Raw genomic sequence first — 15,763 nt, 5'->3', positions numbered from 1 at the left:
TGATTGTTTTCCAAAGTAAGTGTCATTTTTTTCAAAGTGCAATTCTATTTATTCTTTCATGGCATTGTTACTAGGGGTCAAGCCTGGGTTTCATGGGGATAGTTATCTGTCAGCTGAATTAGTCCAATTTTAACTTTACTTTGGTTATTACTCTCTTCCCTTTCTCTTTTGGGCTGCCTCCTTGTGAATTAAAAAAAAAAAAAAAAAAAAAGAGAGAGAGAGAGACATTTTCTTTCTTGGAATACCTGACAATTTGGGGGTGGTCTTCATGGAGTGGCAAAAATTATCTTGCGTTACCGCAGCAATATAATTAAGAGCATGTGAATTATCTCTTTAGTGGCCACTTATGAGAGTGTGTAAGCCATTGTATAAATACTTAGGAGTATTTAAAGGGCCAGGCTCTAATGGTGAACCATTTTGTCAAACAGAAGACACGAGATGTGACATAAATAGCTCACATTCATAAGTATAAGAATATCAGACAATGATAGAACAGGACAACAAAACTTGTACTAACAAAGTTTTTCCAAACTGACATACGCCTATCCTATTATACTGGAAATAATCTATGCAGTGGTAATGTGTATTTCTTATGTAGATATTAATCTTACTTTACTATTTTTGTGTTCTTTACTGAGGTCATGAAGTAAAATCATTCAAAGTTGATTGGGTCTATAGTCTGAATGAGATCACTACTCTCAAGGTTAGTCATTTTCACAGGAAGATGCTCTTCAAACAGGTCATCAGAATTGGAGGAAGACCCAAGACAGGAAGGGGTAAGAATCCTGTTTGCCTCCATGTCTTGCCCCCTTGGGCCTGGATGCTAAGCTTCAGCTGCTTTTTCTCCAAGCTCAGTCGTGAGGTTTTTCATCCCTACCCAGGTCTGAGCCATACAAGTCCGCATTTGGGATACTTTAGATACGGTTGTAACAACCTGCTAGTAGCACTGTGTATGTGTGTTTGCATATGTCTGTTTGTCCACCAGGCATTTCAAAATCTCTGGCCCTTATGAAAAACAGGCAAGTTTATTAATGCACAGCTCTCTGATTGTTTTATAATTGGAAACATTTTGCAATGAAAGACATTAATAAAACCTGAATCAAAAAAATATTCTGGACATATCAGATGTTCCTTAGAAGTGGAGGAGGACTGACTCTTTCCATAAACTATAAATGAAGATGGGGATATCGAAATGTAGAGTGATCATATAATGCATACAAACTGGGTTACATTTAAGACTTTACAGAGAAATGATTTTTTTTTATCCTAGGACAAAAATCGTAAATGGGACGGTTCCAGCAAACCAGAAGAGAAGGCAACCCTACATACAGGAGCTCTTAACTGAGCCTGAATTTGCCACCCAGATACATAATGGAAAGTTAATTTTCCATGTTTGTGTCCTTTTACTTGATCTCTGAGACAGTGGTAAAAACTCTCTTGAATGCTCCGTTCTGTTCTCTGACATTTATATTCATTCAGAAATCTCATAGCAAGTACTTTTTTTATGTGCTGAGTTCCGTGCCGTTGATTTGAAGGGTGTACTGTAGACAGTATATAGAGAAACAGGGAAGTTTATAGCCACATTAGGCAGGGGTCTTAAAGAACACATGAGGTCTGTTTTTTTCTGTTCCCACAGCCTTACTCCAGTGGTTATTATCAACAGACCTTGAGAAGAAAGTGAATCTTGAGGACAAGAGTCAGAATGATAAGAATTATTTTTTCTCGATTGCTAGCCTTGGAGAGTCAACGCTTCATTTTATTAAGTGAACTAGTAGGTTTCCATTCAACTTCTAAAGCAATTTAATTCACCTTTCTATAAGGTTATTCTCTATTCAAGGTGAAAAAGCGATAATTCAGTGCACTTTTATATCATTTTCTTTCCAGTAAAATACATTCCGGCCAACTTGACAGAACATTTTCATCCACTGTATTCTACATGATTATTACTTAAAGTAAATGGAAAAAAGAAACTTATACTTACTTTAATTGCATTAAAATGCAAATTGATAGAATCCAGTTAACTATATTAAAAATGTAGAAAGGACAGACCACCAAATAAATCACACACACACACACACACACACACACATACTTTACATATTTAAAAAATAACTACATTCTGTTTAGGTAGATGAGTATCAGCTGAAAAAATTCTGAAGAATAAATACATACAAAAAAGACATAAAAATACTTGTCATATATGTTAACTCACATGATTACCCATAAGAGTGATATGAACCAGGTAAAGTAGGAAGTTTTAATATTAACATAATTCAGCAGAGGAGGAGACAGGCATGGAGACCACTGGTTGTATCTCCAGTCATAGTAACGGTAAAGGCAATCTTCAAACTCAGTATTTTGTCACGAAAGGTGCAATGCTGTCCATTTCACAATGGTTAAATGATATTTGGCTCCACGTTAGCCATGCTCAAGAGCTTCCCTCCCAACCCCCTCAGTGGCTGCCTAGAAAATCCCTCAGCTAGTGTTTAGTGTTTCTTATGATCCCAAACATCTCTAGATTCTCAACTCATTAGCCACAGAGTTGGAAGGGAATTGGCAAGGCTTATCCCTCATATGAGAAAACACAGAAATAATATGTGTTAGACCTTGCACAGTCCTATTTTAGATAGAAAATGCAACGTGTTCATCAGGATTTTAGGTTTGAAATCCCTGAGTATTGCTTTATTTCTATGCCTCTTCACCTATGGCTTTATGCTTGGAAGATTTAACAGAGAGTCTTCTCTTTGGTTATAAAACATATTTTGTTTGCCTCATGTATTTGTCTGCTTCTGCACCTCTATAAAGAAACATCTGAGATTGGCTACTTTATAAAGAAAAGAGGGGCCGGGCATGGTGGCTCATGCCTGTAATCCCAACACTTTTAGAGGACAAGGTGGGCAGATTAATTGAGGTCAGGAGTTCAAGACCAGCCTGGTCAACACGGTGAAACGTCATCTCTACTAAAAATACCAAAGTTAGCCGGGCATGGTGGTGGGCACATGCAATCCTAGCTACTCAGGAGGCTGAAGCAGGAAAATCGCTTGAACCCGAGAGGCGGAAGTTGCAGTGAGCTGAGATCGTGCCGCTGCACTCCAGCCTGGGTGACAGAGTGAGACTCTGTCTCAAAAACAAAACAAACAAAAAAACGAGGTTTAGCTGGCTCACAGTTCCACTGGTTCTATGGGAAGCATAATGACTTCTGCTTCTGGGGAGGTCCCAGCAAACTTTTCTCATAGAAGACGGCAACACAGGAGCAAGTGTATGTCATATGGTTGGAGCAGGAGGAGTGAGGGGAAGGTGCTACGTGCTACACACTTTTAAACAACCAGATCGCACGAGAACTCACTCACTACCACAAGAACAGCACCGAAGGGGATGATGTTAAACCATTCATGAGAAACTACCCCCATGATCCAATCACCTGCCACCAGGCCCCACCTCCAACAGTGGGGATAACAAGTGGGCATCAGATTTGAGTGGAGACACAGATCCAAACCAATTCACCTCAAAATACAATCACAACATTTTATTCTGATAAAATGTGACTTTTCAGAGGTCTGTGCTCTCCAGTTTCCGGCCCCTGTCATATCACCGCCACACTCACCACTTGATACTTGAAACCCACTTACTCCACAGGCTATTCACTTGGCTCCTCTGGAATTTGATCTTGTGACTCTAGGGCCTAGACTATACATTTGTTGATGAGATCCATACATCTGATGTCACAAGTTGGAATCTTGGTGAAGCAGACTCCAAGAAACACCTAGTGCTCAAGAACGAACCCCTGTGGAAAGGAGGTCAGGAAGCAAGAATTGAGAAGAAAGGAAAATTCAACTGTGATGTAAAATGAAGGCCCAACAGGTTCAGCAATCCTCATAGGAAGCTGTGGAGCTGAAATGGCTCAAAAGAGTTATCCTGTGTTGGGAAGAAATGGTCAGTCCTTTTTGCCCAGCCTCAATCAGTTATTGGATGTGGGTTACCCCAGGAAGGACATGACTCCTGGTGAGGTAGCTCTCTGCGGTTGAGGCAGTCCTTAGAGGTGCTGACAGCTAAGTCTGACAAAATTCACAGAAGGAGGAGCAGCAAATTCTTTCTTAAAGCGGGAACTGAGTGGGGTTTCTCAGTGTCTATCATGCCACAGGACGTTAATCACACCAAAGGGTTTTTGGTTAGAATTTAAATCATGTAGGATTACAAAAACTCCATACACTGATCCAGCTAAAGTTGACTGAGAATGTAAAATATATTTTAAGAAGTCAGATTATTTTAATTATTTAAACTCAGATATTAATCACCTGTGTCACAATTTTAAACTACCTCTCCGTCCTCATTATAAGTACATATGATCAATGAGATCACAGTTTTATTTCATCATTCAGTGACTTAATTCCTAGGTTTGGCACTTTTGAATGTATAAAACTGAGAGACTATTACCTGAGTCTAACATTTCATTTTACACTTTGGAGAATGCATTACAGCTACAGCAATCATGTCTGGAGTACTGCACATGCTGTCAAAATACATGTTCAAGAGTCAGTTGATCAAACACACATCAGAATAATTTTTAGTCATATCATTTTCTTATCATTTTCTACAAAATAGAAAATGTCTTTCAGATTCTAGATTTTGCTTTTTATTTATCATATAAAAACCTAGTTCTTGCTAATGGTGTTATATTAATGTCAATTTTTAGAGTTTTATGCCCTTGGGATGATTTGCTACAGACAGAATCTCATGTCATAATAGAAGCAAAAATATAGTGATATTGAAAAGAAAAATGTACATTCATTAATTATTCTGCTTTTCCTTTGAACTCTGTTTTTAACTGAATATTTCATTTTCTATGCATGCACTTCTGTATAGGTCTTTAAGGATGAGATACATACCCAAAGCTTTATCTGTAGAACAATTTTACTGAAAGTTGTAAACATGGCATACTTTTAAAATTCAGATTTTTCCCCTTAATTCTATAGTTTAGGACACTAAGTTGGGGGTTATGTTTCCTGCATCTTAGCAATTTTACATACTTATGCATGTTTATTTCTTTGAGGTTCTGTTTGTTTCCTACCAAAATATAGCAATACGAACAAATGAATGATGTTTGTTTCTGTTCTCCATTTCTATACTTCCTCAGTGGTTGCTGTAACACTCATTCCCTAATCTTAAACTCATAACATCCTCTCTACTCCTTTCACTATCATTCATTTCACAGATAAAACTGGACACACAGAAATATAAACATTGCATAATCTAATTTATATACAGATCTAAAAAATTTGAATTCATAGAAGCAGAGACTGAAATGATGGTTGCCAGAAGCTCAGGGTGATGGAAATGGGGAAATATTGGTCAAAGGGTACTAACTTTTAGGCAAAAGATGAAGAAGTTCAGAAAATCTTATGTACAACATGAGTGGTGATGGATGTTAGGTAATTTGATTGCAGTAATTATTAGACAATGTGTGTGTGTGTGTGTGTGTGTGTATATATATATATAAAATCACCCTCATTGTATACCTTGAAAAAATAGATATTTTTTTCAGCCCATATTTGTCAATTAAATATTTAAAATTTAAAAATATAAAATAAAATATTTAAATCTGTCAAGTTTGTGTTTCTCAATTTAATTTTGTACATATTTAATATCATAGCTACCAATTTTGTACAAATTTAATACCAGTTAAAGCTACCAGTAGATTTATTAGTGCTATTGCACTCTGTGGAAACACTGAGTGTACAACAGAGTAATAAGGATAAGGATGGGTTTGCCCCTTACTAGTTAAACTAACTTGAACTAGTTAAATTGTGTGTCCATTTATTCTAGTTTTCACATCTTTATAAAATAAAAGTATATGAGTTTATAGATTTAAAAAGTTTAGGTCAAGTCCTGAGATATAATCAGAACTCAGCAACTCTCTTTATAAATGTGGTTTCATTCATATCCTTATGTTTCCAAGTTCCTCTAGCCTGAAATGATTTTCTGATAAAGAATCAGAGAAATGAATAACCACATGGCAAATTAAAATATACTTAAATGAAAACAAAACATATGCTAATTGCAATTACAGTTTTAATAATAGAGAAATTAGAGCTATTGCTGAAGCTTAGAATTTGTCCTACTATGAAATTATACATTGTATTCCATGTATATGGAACTAGACATTAGGAAAGTATATCTAATGATAAGATTAAATGTAGATTGTATGTATCATCATATTTTCATTCTTTCTCATTGCTTTCTTTGTTTTTGAAAAATTATGTAATTTTTTGGTATTTTCATATGAAATTAAAACAATTTAATACAAGGCACATAAAAATCAGCAAGATTAATAAAAACATTTTAAATTCAATACCCATATTTAATTGTAACAGTTATATTCTCCTCAAAATTTGATATAATAATGCAAGAATAACAATATGTTGGGAATTTCTCAATAGAACTGTAACTGTCATAAAAATGAAAAGAACTGAGGCAGGGTGCAGTGGCTGACGCCTGTAATCCCAGCACTTTGGCAAGGAGGCCAAGGTGGATCGATCACAAAGTCAACAGATTGAGACCCTCCTGGCCAACATGGTGAAACCCCGTCTTTACTAAAAATATAAAAATTTGCTGGGCATGGTGACACGCACGTGTAGTCCCAGCTACTCGGGAGGCTGAGGCAGGAGAATTGCTTGAACCCGGGAGGGAGAGGCTGCAGTGAGCCGAGATCATGCCACTGCACTCCACTCTGGTGACACAGCGAGACTCCATCTCAAAAAAAAAAAAAAAAAAAGAAAGAAAAGAAAGAAAAAAAAAGAAAGAGAAAAAGAAAAGAACTACCCTTATATTCTCACATTATTTTCAACTGTTTTATGAGGTTTTTCACTTATGTTTTCCTTGTTATGACCACAATTATTCCCAGGACAGGCTGTACTTAACTTCCCATTTCTGCAATCATGACTAAGTAGCTTTGTCTTTTCTTCCCCTTAGTATGGCTATAACAGGACAGAATTTACAGGAAATTTTATTATTTCTTTTGTTATATATTAAGACAGATAATAATCTAATAAAATACCAATATTGCATACCTATAATCCTTTCATTCATTCAACTGTAATCTGAGTGCTTATTATGGATGTAGACTGGCTAGACAAGATAGACACAGAGAATTTTTCTGTTACAATGGACTGGGATAAACAGAGAGATGGGGATAGTTAACTTGAATAATCCATAAAAGGAGCTTTATTTAGAGCCAATATCTATTGAATTCAAAACTACGTATTTTGAATAGAAAAGTTAATCTGAAGAAGGATATAGTCCACGATTGGTAAGTGTGAGTACAGTATTTTTGCATCTTTCTTAAAGTTGTGTGCCTGTGTCTAGTCTATCACTCTATTCCTCTTGCCTCACAACGCCAGGATCTACAGATACTATCTGAAACCTGGTGTTCTGGTCCAGGAAACCTCTTTCTCTCAGACTCTTCTTATGTGTAATTATTAGGTCTGTATGCCTGACCTCAACTTGCAGGTTCATTGTGACCTCTTCCCATGCTAGAACCATGTCTTATTCACTCTATTCACTCAGGGTTGTTTTTTGTTGTTGTTGTTGTTGTTCTTGTTGTTGTTTTCCTTCATCATCAATCTCAGACCTTTGTGGATTTTTGTTTGTTTGTTATGCTGTCCTGTCCAAAACTCTCCCCCCCCCCTTTTTTTTTTTTTGAGACAGAGTCTTGCTCAGTTGCCCAGGCTGGAGTGCAGTGGCGTAATCTCGGCTCACTGCAACCTCTGCCTCCCGGGTTCAAGCAATTCTCCTGCCTCAGCCTCCCGAGTAGCTGGGACTACAGACGCTCGCCGCCACGCCCAGCTAATTTTTTGCATTTTTAGTAGAGACGGGGTTTCACCATGTTAGCTAGGATGGTCTCGATCTCCTGACCTCGTGATCCGCCCGCCTCGGCCTCCCAAAGTGCTGGGATTACAGGCGTGAGCCACCGCGCCCGGCCCCAAAACTCTCCCTTTATTCCTCATTTCTCTACAACAAACATCCCAATTCTCCGCATCCTGTTCAGCTAAACTTTTTGTAAGTAATGCTTATTTGTGTTGCCTCTAATTCTCTGATTCACTTCTAAATCCTCTTCAGTTTAGTTTCAGCACCCACCACTGCAACCAACAGGCTTGCTCAATATTTCAATTACTTCCATATATTAATGTCATATGTGGACTTTATTTATTTACTCTATTTACTCTAAATGCTCTATTTACCACCTTCTTTGGAAACAGTCTCCTCTACACTTTGCTTTAGAGCACGGTCATGATTTTTATCCCATCTAAATTGCTTTTCTTTCTCACTCATTTGCTGCTTCTCCTCTCATCAGGTTTTTCATTTTTGTTTTTGTTTTTGCTTTGTTTTGTTTTTGACGGAGTTTCCCTCTTGCTGCCCAAGCTGGAGTGCAATGGTGCAATCTCGGCTCACCGCAACCTCCACCTCCGGGGTTCAAATGATTCTTCTGCTTCAGCCTACAAGGTAGGTGAGATTACAGGGGCGCGCCACCATGCCAGGCTAGTTTTTTTGTATTTTTAGTAGAAACGGGGTTTCTCCATGTTAGCCAGGCTGGTCTCGAACTACTGACCTCAGGTGATCCGCCCACCTCGTCCTCCCAAAGTGCTGGGATTACAGGCATGAATCACCGCACCTGGCCTCTCTTCAGGTTTTAAATATCAGTCCTCTTCTCTATTTGGCTTAGGTGATCTAACCCATTTCTTTATGTCAACAAGTCAAAATGTAACATTGTTCATCCCCCCACTGGGTTGCAATCATCATAAGGACAGTGACCTCATCTCTCTTGTTCTCATTTGTATTTTCAGTGCCTGGCTTTATTTCCTGCTGCACAGAAGAAACTCAATAAATACTGAGGATGTAGAATAAAATAATGATGATAACTAAAATTAACGAAAACAAGCCAAAACAAATAGTGCCAATATCTTTCACAGAACTGTACCTAAAATATCTCTGATTTGCAGAGCTTCACAAATCCTACCAAAGACAACAGAAATCAGATTAACTCTTACAACTGCTTTCAATATAACACAGTTTTGTATGTATGTAAATTAAAGGCATAACATTAAAATTAAGTTGCATATAGAATAATTGATTTAAAGTAAAGCATATCAGTTTGTCCTAAGGAAATAAATACATATTTAACTATATAATTATGAAAATTTTAATTGTTTCTGAAAACATTGTTACATGCTTGAATATGGAAAGGTCACAACAGGATTTGAGAACATTAAGAAAAGAAGTCAAGGAAATCCATCATTGGTCTTATAGCCTATAATCAGAACATCATTACAAGCCAAATGAGTGTAATTTGTCACTTTGAAAATTCTCAGGTTGAGAATCAGGTCATTTCAAATACCAATTTTCACAGGGCAAACAGGTCAGGCAGTCCACCTGTTCTGTATATTTCTCCCAAATAACTTTCAAAGTGGTTGACTTTCTAGAAACTATCATTCATTGCTAAAGGGACCTCCTGACGGTTTCCTTCACACAGCCTCCATTTATAATTAGCTTTTTATATTATCTCTACAGAGAGAATTATTTGTAAAAAGCTTTTAGATGGTAGTTTGACAGTATCTAATAAATACTGTACGTAAATATACACGGCCTTTGATCTAACATTGTCAGTAACAAGATATCCAAGTAACTGTAATTTATAACAACATTAGCAACAATAATTTTGTGGAACTTTACATGTACTTTACATATGCCACTTTACATATGCTAGGAATTCTGCAACCCATTTATTCCTCAAAAGAGCATATAAGGTACATGCTATTCTTAGACTCATTTTACAGACAAGAAAATTAAGGCACCAAGAAGATAAATAAGTTGTCCAAAGTCATCCTGTTAGTAAACAGTAGAGCTAAAACTTGATCCCAGGCAGGCTTGTTCTACAGCTTCTTCTCACTTCCTGCAATAGACTGTCTCAAATATACACATGAACTTAATTATGCCAGTGGAAGAGAACTGGGAAGATTCCTAATCCGAACCAATAGTGCATACTTAGTCTCCTTCCAAGTGTATTGTTAGCACCAGTGGTAATAAATAACCAGAACACTGAAGAAGAGGACTCAGAGTCGAACCAGAAGAGCAAATTTATTTTTATCCTATTGCTTCATTCAACTTACTTAGTGATGACATTTCTTCTCTTGTCCCTGGATAAAAAGTTGGGCATTGAAGATGGGTGGATAGATAAGAGAGGTAAAGCAACTAAGATCTTATTTGATTGGTAATGCCCAAAGATAGCTCTTGATTCTTGGAACTGGGGGATGATTAAAACTAACTCATTTGTTCAGAGCACACATTCTGTAGGTTTTTGGAAACGTTTCCTCACTTGCACTAACACTTACAGATATTGCTTATTCACTTTTTAACAGTCAGGGGTCCAGTGGTTTCTCCCCCATTTCTGCCTGGTGAGTTTTCATCGCCCAATTGCGTAGAGCCTAAATCAAGTCCCTTCTTCCCCAGTGAATGCACCTCTTCTGCATAGTCCAAATTTGGTCAGTGTAAACACATATGCATTCTTCTCTTGGATATGATGCAGGAATTAAGAATGATCGCAACCCAGCAGAATGCTCTCCTTTGTTCCATTACAAATACAAATACAACCACCTTGCCCATCTATCATCCTACAGACCACTCAGAAACTAGGCAGACACCACCTTACGGCATTGCTCTGACATTAAGAGACACATACTGAGATTTCTATGTAGACTAGTTAAAGGCTGACCAGAAAAGACAAGAGCATGAACTCACATCCTTGCCTTTGCGTCAGAATGGAGTAAATTACCGGCAATTTTCTCCAAAGAAATTCATTTCAAAAATACCCTTCTATAAACATATCCAACAAATTCATCATTTTATGATTTCTAGTGGGTGAGGATTTAAGAGCAATGCAAAAATAATCAGGTGTAGGATCACTTTTGAAAATGTGAATCTTGCTTAACTTTGAATTATGATACTTTCCAAAACTTGTTAAAATTAAGTCTGGAATTTATGTATTTTTTTTAATAGAGACAAGGTCTTGCTATGTTGCCCTGGCTGGTCTCAAACTCCGGAGTTCAAGGGATCCTCCTGTCTTGGCCTCCCAAAGTGCCAAGATTACAGGCAGGAGCCAGCACGTCTGGCCAAGTTTGGAAATTCTAACATCCACTTATTAATCCTTGACATCCTCATTTACACAACTTTTAAATCTTATCTAGAAGCAAAAGAGTGTTATATTTTCAGCCATTATTAACTTCAAAGGCACCCTTTAAGAAATGACCCAGTTTTATTTTTATTTTATTATATATTAAAAATTTCACTTTCAACATATTTGCTATTAAAATAGAGACCAACTGAACAAAACATTAAAAATAGAATGGTTTAATACCATTGATTTGACTTCAAAAGACACAGTGTCTTATCATTTTCTATGGGATTAAAGGCAAACCCCCAACCTGATGAACTTTAATATCTCATTTGTACAATAAAGAAGTGAGATGAGATAAATGCTAAAGTTTTATTGGTTCTAACACTATATAATTTAAAATGCACATGGGTTCTGTTGAATGCTTGGACTCCCTGGAGGGTTCCCATAAGTTTCTGGGCTAGTTTCCAAGACACCTGCCCCTTTTATTCTGCCTTACTTTTATACTTTGTATATAATGGGGCCTTACATCAAATTGAACTTGAAGAAAAGGTTCTGTGCTCTGAAGGTTTTTAAAATTTATTTTTTAATTACCACTCAAGGCACATTATATCTAGCTCTTTATATGCCTTTGTTTCTTAAATGGACAGAACCAGTCACATATCTTGCCTTGTGTATCTTGTGATCCACAAGATGCATATGATGTAATTAGCTCTGTCCTTCCTTGCAATTCACTGGCATTATGTAATTTTGTCATCTACAATGCACATAAATTTGAGTATCTGCTTCATGATTTAAAAGTCCAAGAGCCCCTATGAAATTATTTATCAAGCACTTCTTTTAGTCCAGAGTCTTGCTTACTATTAAGGGGACATCAGTAGAATTATATTCTGCATTATTTTTAATAAGCTTCCTTTAGAGAATAACACAATGAAAAGAGAATATTGGTGCTATTTTAACCCATAGCTAGTTATAAAAAAAATTTTGTCTTCTAAAATAAATATTCCTTTTTGTTTCAAAGTATATTTATTAAATATTTTTATGGATATGTAATTATACCATAACACCATCATCAAACATGAAAAACAATTACCTCCAAATTTGTTCTCACTTCCATACACTACTGAAAATTGGCTAAAATTCGTAAGTAGTTATCTATTGTAGCTGTTAGTGGATCTTAACGTATATCCAAATAGTTATTTGCTTTAAGTATTGCTATTGTTTGCATCATCTGTTCCGTGTTCACTTTCCCAGCCCCTCACTTGTACTTCCTTATGGGAAATCGGCTTGTCCTACTTAAAATATATAATATTAACATTCTAGAACAATAAAAGGGGAAGGCTACTTAAATCACATGTAACCAGGCTGGGTAAAGTTATAAACACTTCATTTTGAGCCTGTAAAACACTCAGACAGAGTCAAATAATTAAATATCCCCCATTTATGCAGAAGTATTTATTTGTATCAACACAGTGAGAATCACACGTATCATACTCATTTAGCTTATGATAAAATTGTCTAGAAGTACAATTTTATAATAAAGTTTGCAGTCTAGAAGTTCAGACACACTATCTAACTGACCCTGCCAACATAATTTCCCCTATAGATTTCTAATCTCAAGACAATTCCATGTGTTATCTCAATAATGTGCTCATTCAGTAGTGAGTCAGGTTTAATGAATACCCAAGGCATAACAATTATACAAACTGGGATGGTGTAATCCCCAGGAAGAAATAAAGTTTTAATAACTAGCACCATTTCTGTCATAATCTTCTATTTGCATGGTTTATGTCATATCATAGTTCTATTATTTCCAAATCATTTGTTTAACTCTTTGTTTAAAATGACATCATTGAACAACAGAAAGTAAAAGATGCTTTCAAAGCCCTCCATGATCCAGAGCCTACATAGTATCGGGAATAGGATGAAGTTTGATAAATGTAACTGATTGACATAGAATTTCCTTTTTTGTGTGTGTGTGGTTGTTGCTATTGGAGAAGCACAATATGGAATTTGGAGGCTAAAACTCACCAGGGAAATAAATGTTAAAAAGTATGTGCTGCAGCATGACTATATGAACTAATAAGTATAATTTTAAAATGATGTTGTCCGGTAAAATTAAACAGTGCTCTCTTTAGTTGTGGCTACTCTTTTAGATGGAGTTTCGTTCTGTCACCCAGTCTGGAGTGCAGTGGCGCTATCTCGGCTCACTGCAACCTCCGCCTCCCAGGTCCCAAGGATTCGCCTGCCTCCCGAGTAGCTGGCATAAACAACCACGCCTAGCTCATTTTTGTATTTTTAATAGAGACGGGGTTTCACCACGTTGGCCAGGCTAGTCTCGAATTGCTAACCTTAGGTGACCCATCCGCCTTGGCTGCCCAAAGTGCTGGGATTACAGGCGTGAGAGACTGCGCCCAGCTTCAGATTTTTTTAAAAAAAGGATAACTACCCACCTTGTTTCCCTTCCCAAATTTTATTATCTTTTTTTAAAATCAAAAAGAAACTAATTTGTATATTTAGATTTGTATTGTTGTTTTTAGGCAGAAATTTCACAGAAAATTATTTTTCTGTTCTTTTTTCAATGTATTTTCAAAGATACATTAAATAAAGCTATTCTTAATCATCATGTAGATAATCTTTTATATATGAAGGAATAAAAATTGTAGAAAATTACAAGTATAGGCTATACTCAGATAAATCATGTTTTTGTCAAAATAATTCTTTTCATATCGTAAACTTTTACTAAATATAAATTATTTTAAACACTTACATAATATAATTTCTTGAGATTCACATGTATTACTGTTTTGTATAGATAGAAAACAGGATTAAATTAATTACTGCCAATAATTAAATTGTTTCTTATCCATTAGCGTATTAGTTAGCATGGTCTTATCCATTTTTCAAAATTTTATGAAAATAAAATTATTCCCAAAATTATGAATTTAATTAGATGCCAAAGAATCCATAAAATCTTAGGTTTTCTTTTATTTCATTGACTTGAATTAATTTCAAATGTAAACTTGAAACATTTATTTAATAGCCATCACATTTTATAATTTTCTGGCCAAATCAGAGCACAAATTTTAAGTTTCTTAGAAAAGAGACAAAAAAATAGAAGACACAAATTTGAGTTATTACACAAACGACTTTTGAAAGCTAATTTTTCATAGCTTTAACATAATTCACTTCTCTTTATAATGGGACTAGCGATAATTTGCTTTGTCTATGCCATAATGCTCCTCTAAAAACAATACATTTGGGGGAAAAAAGAGAAAGAAAAAAATGGTGAAATCATGACAAACTGAAAATTATTAAACTCATATCATAAATTACTTTTTGCATAACTATCTTTAAATGGTATATCATTTTCAGACTTATATAAATATTTAATAAACGTCAACATATCCCTACAAACATATACTGTATGTTACAAAAATTTAACCACGTCTGATTATAATGTTTCCTCATTTTCAGGGCAATTAATAATAAACTATTTCCCTCCTGCCCCAATCACATCTAGTTATTCAACCTGATCTGTTTCAGAATAATGGGGCTAATATTGAAGTAATCTTTTATCAAATATTATTCACATACTTTTGCAAACTAGGGAAAAAAACTACTAGTATGTTTGAAACAGTGAATGTCTGCAAACTTTTCTTAAAGTTGTGGATTTTTTATAATTTTTGGAGACAATTTTTAATATTAAGAGCTAGAGCAAATTTCATTATTATACAGTAGATAATACAAAATGCAAGGTCTTGCAAACTACATAAGCAGAAAAGGTGTGAATGAAAAATAAGATGAATTAAAGGCAATATGAGAAGAACTGATTGTGCTCAATTGTCTTTCATCATAATGACTTGAAACATAATCATCAAAACACTCATAAAGATTTCAAGTAAATAGGTGCATCTTAAATGTACATGTTTTACAGTATTTAAAATTCATGTTTAAAATGTCATTTAAATTACTAATTTTCTCTCTCTCTCTCACACACACACACACACAGACACTCACTTTCCTAAGAACATTATATTCTAAAGGCTGAAAACTGATTGTGTTAAATTATAGTACAGGAACTACTGTATATTTGAGGCAATAGAATCAGTTGAATATCTAGCAACAAGGTTGAAATTCCAAGTTTTCAATCATAATATTGGTTACATACTTAATTGTCATATTTAAGAATCTCACTGTCATTTGATCTGAAATATTACTCTTTTTTTTTTTTGAGACGGGAGTTTCACTTGGTCGCCAAGGCTGGAATGCAGTGGCGCGATCCCGCGATCTCAGCTCACTGCAAACTCCGCCTCCCAGGTTCAAGCGATTCTACTGCCTCAGCCTCCCGAGTAGCTGGGACTATAGGCGCACGCCGCCACGCCTGGCTAATTGCTTGTATTGTAGTAAAGACGGGGTTTCACCATGTTGCCCTGACTAGTCTTGAACTCCTGAACCCAGGCAGTCCACCCGCCTTGGCCTCCCAAAGTGCTGGGATTACAGGCGTGAGCCACTGGCCAACAACTACATTTAAATGTTACTATGTATTTATGATACTGTCATATGTCTCTTCAGTATGTTTACCCCAGGATTGGCTTA

General features: G+C 35.9%; 1 protein-coding gene across 3 annotated transcripts in view; it reads right to left on the bottom strand.

Moving 5' to 3' along the window:
* Nucleotides 1-15,763, bottom strand: part of NCAM2 (neural cell adhesion molecule 2) — a 549,007-nt gene that overhangs the window by 347,490 nt on the left and 185,754 nt on the right. The gene's annotated exons all lie outside the window — the stretch shown is intronic.

Source organism: Papio anubis, chromosome 4, assembly GCF_008728515.1.
Source record: "Papio anubis isolate 15944 chromosome 4, Panubis1.0, whole genome shotgun sequence".
NCBI classification, from domain to species: domain Eukaryota; kingdom Metazoa; phylum Chordata; class Mammalia; order Primates; family Cercopithecidae; genus Papio; species Papio anubis.
Note: the sequence above shows the minus strand (reverse complement) of the source record. Positions and strands in the feature narration are given on the sequence as shown.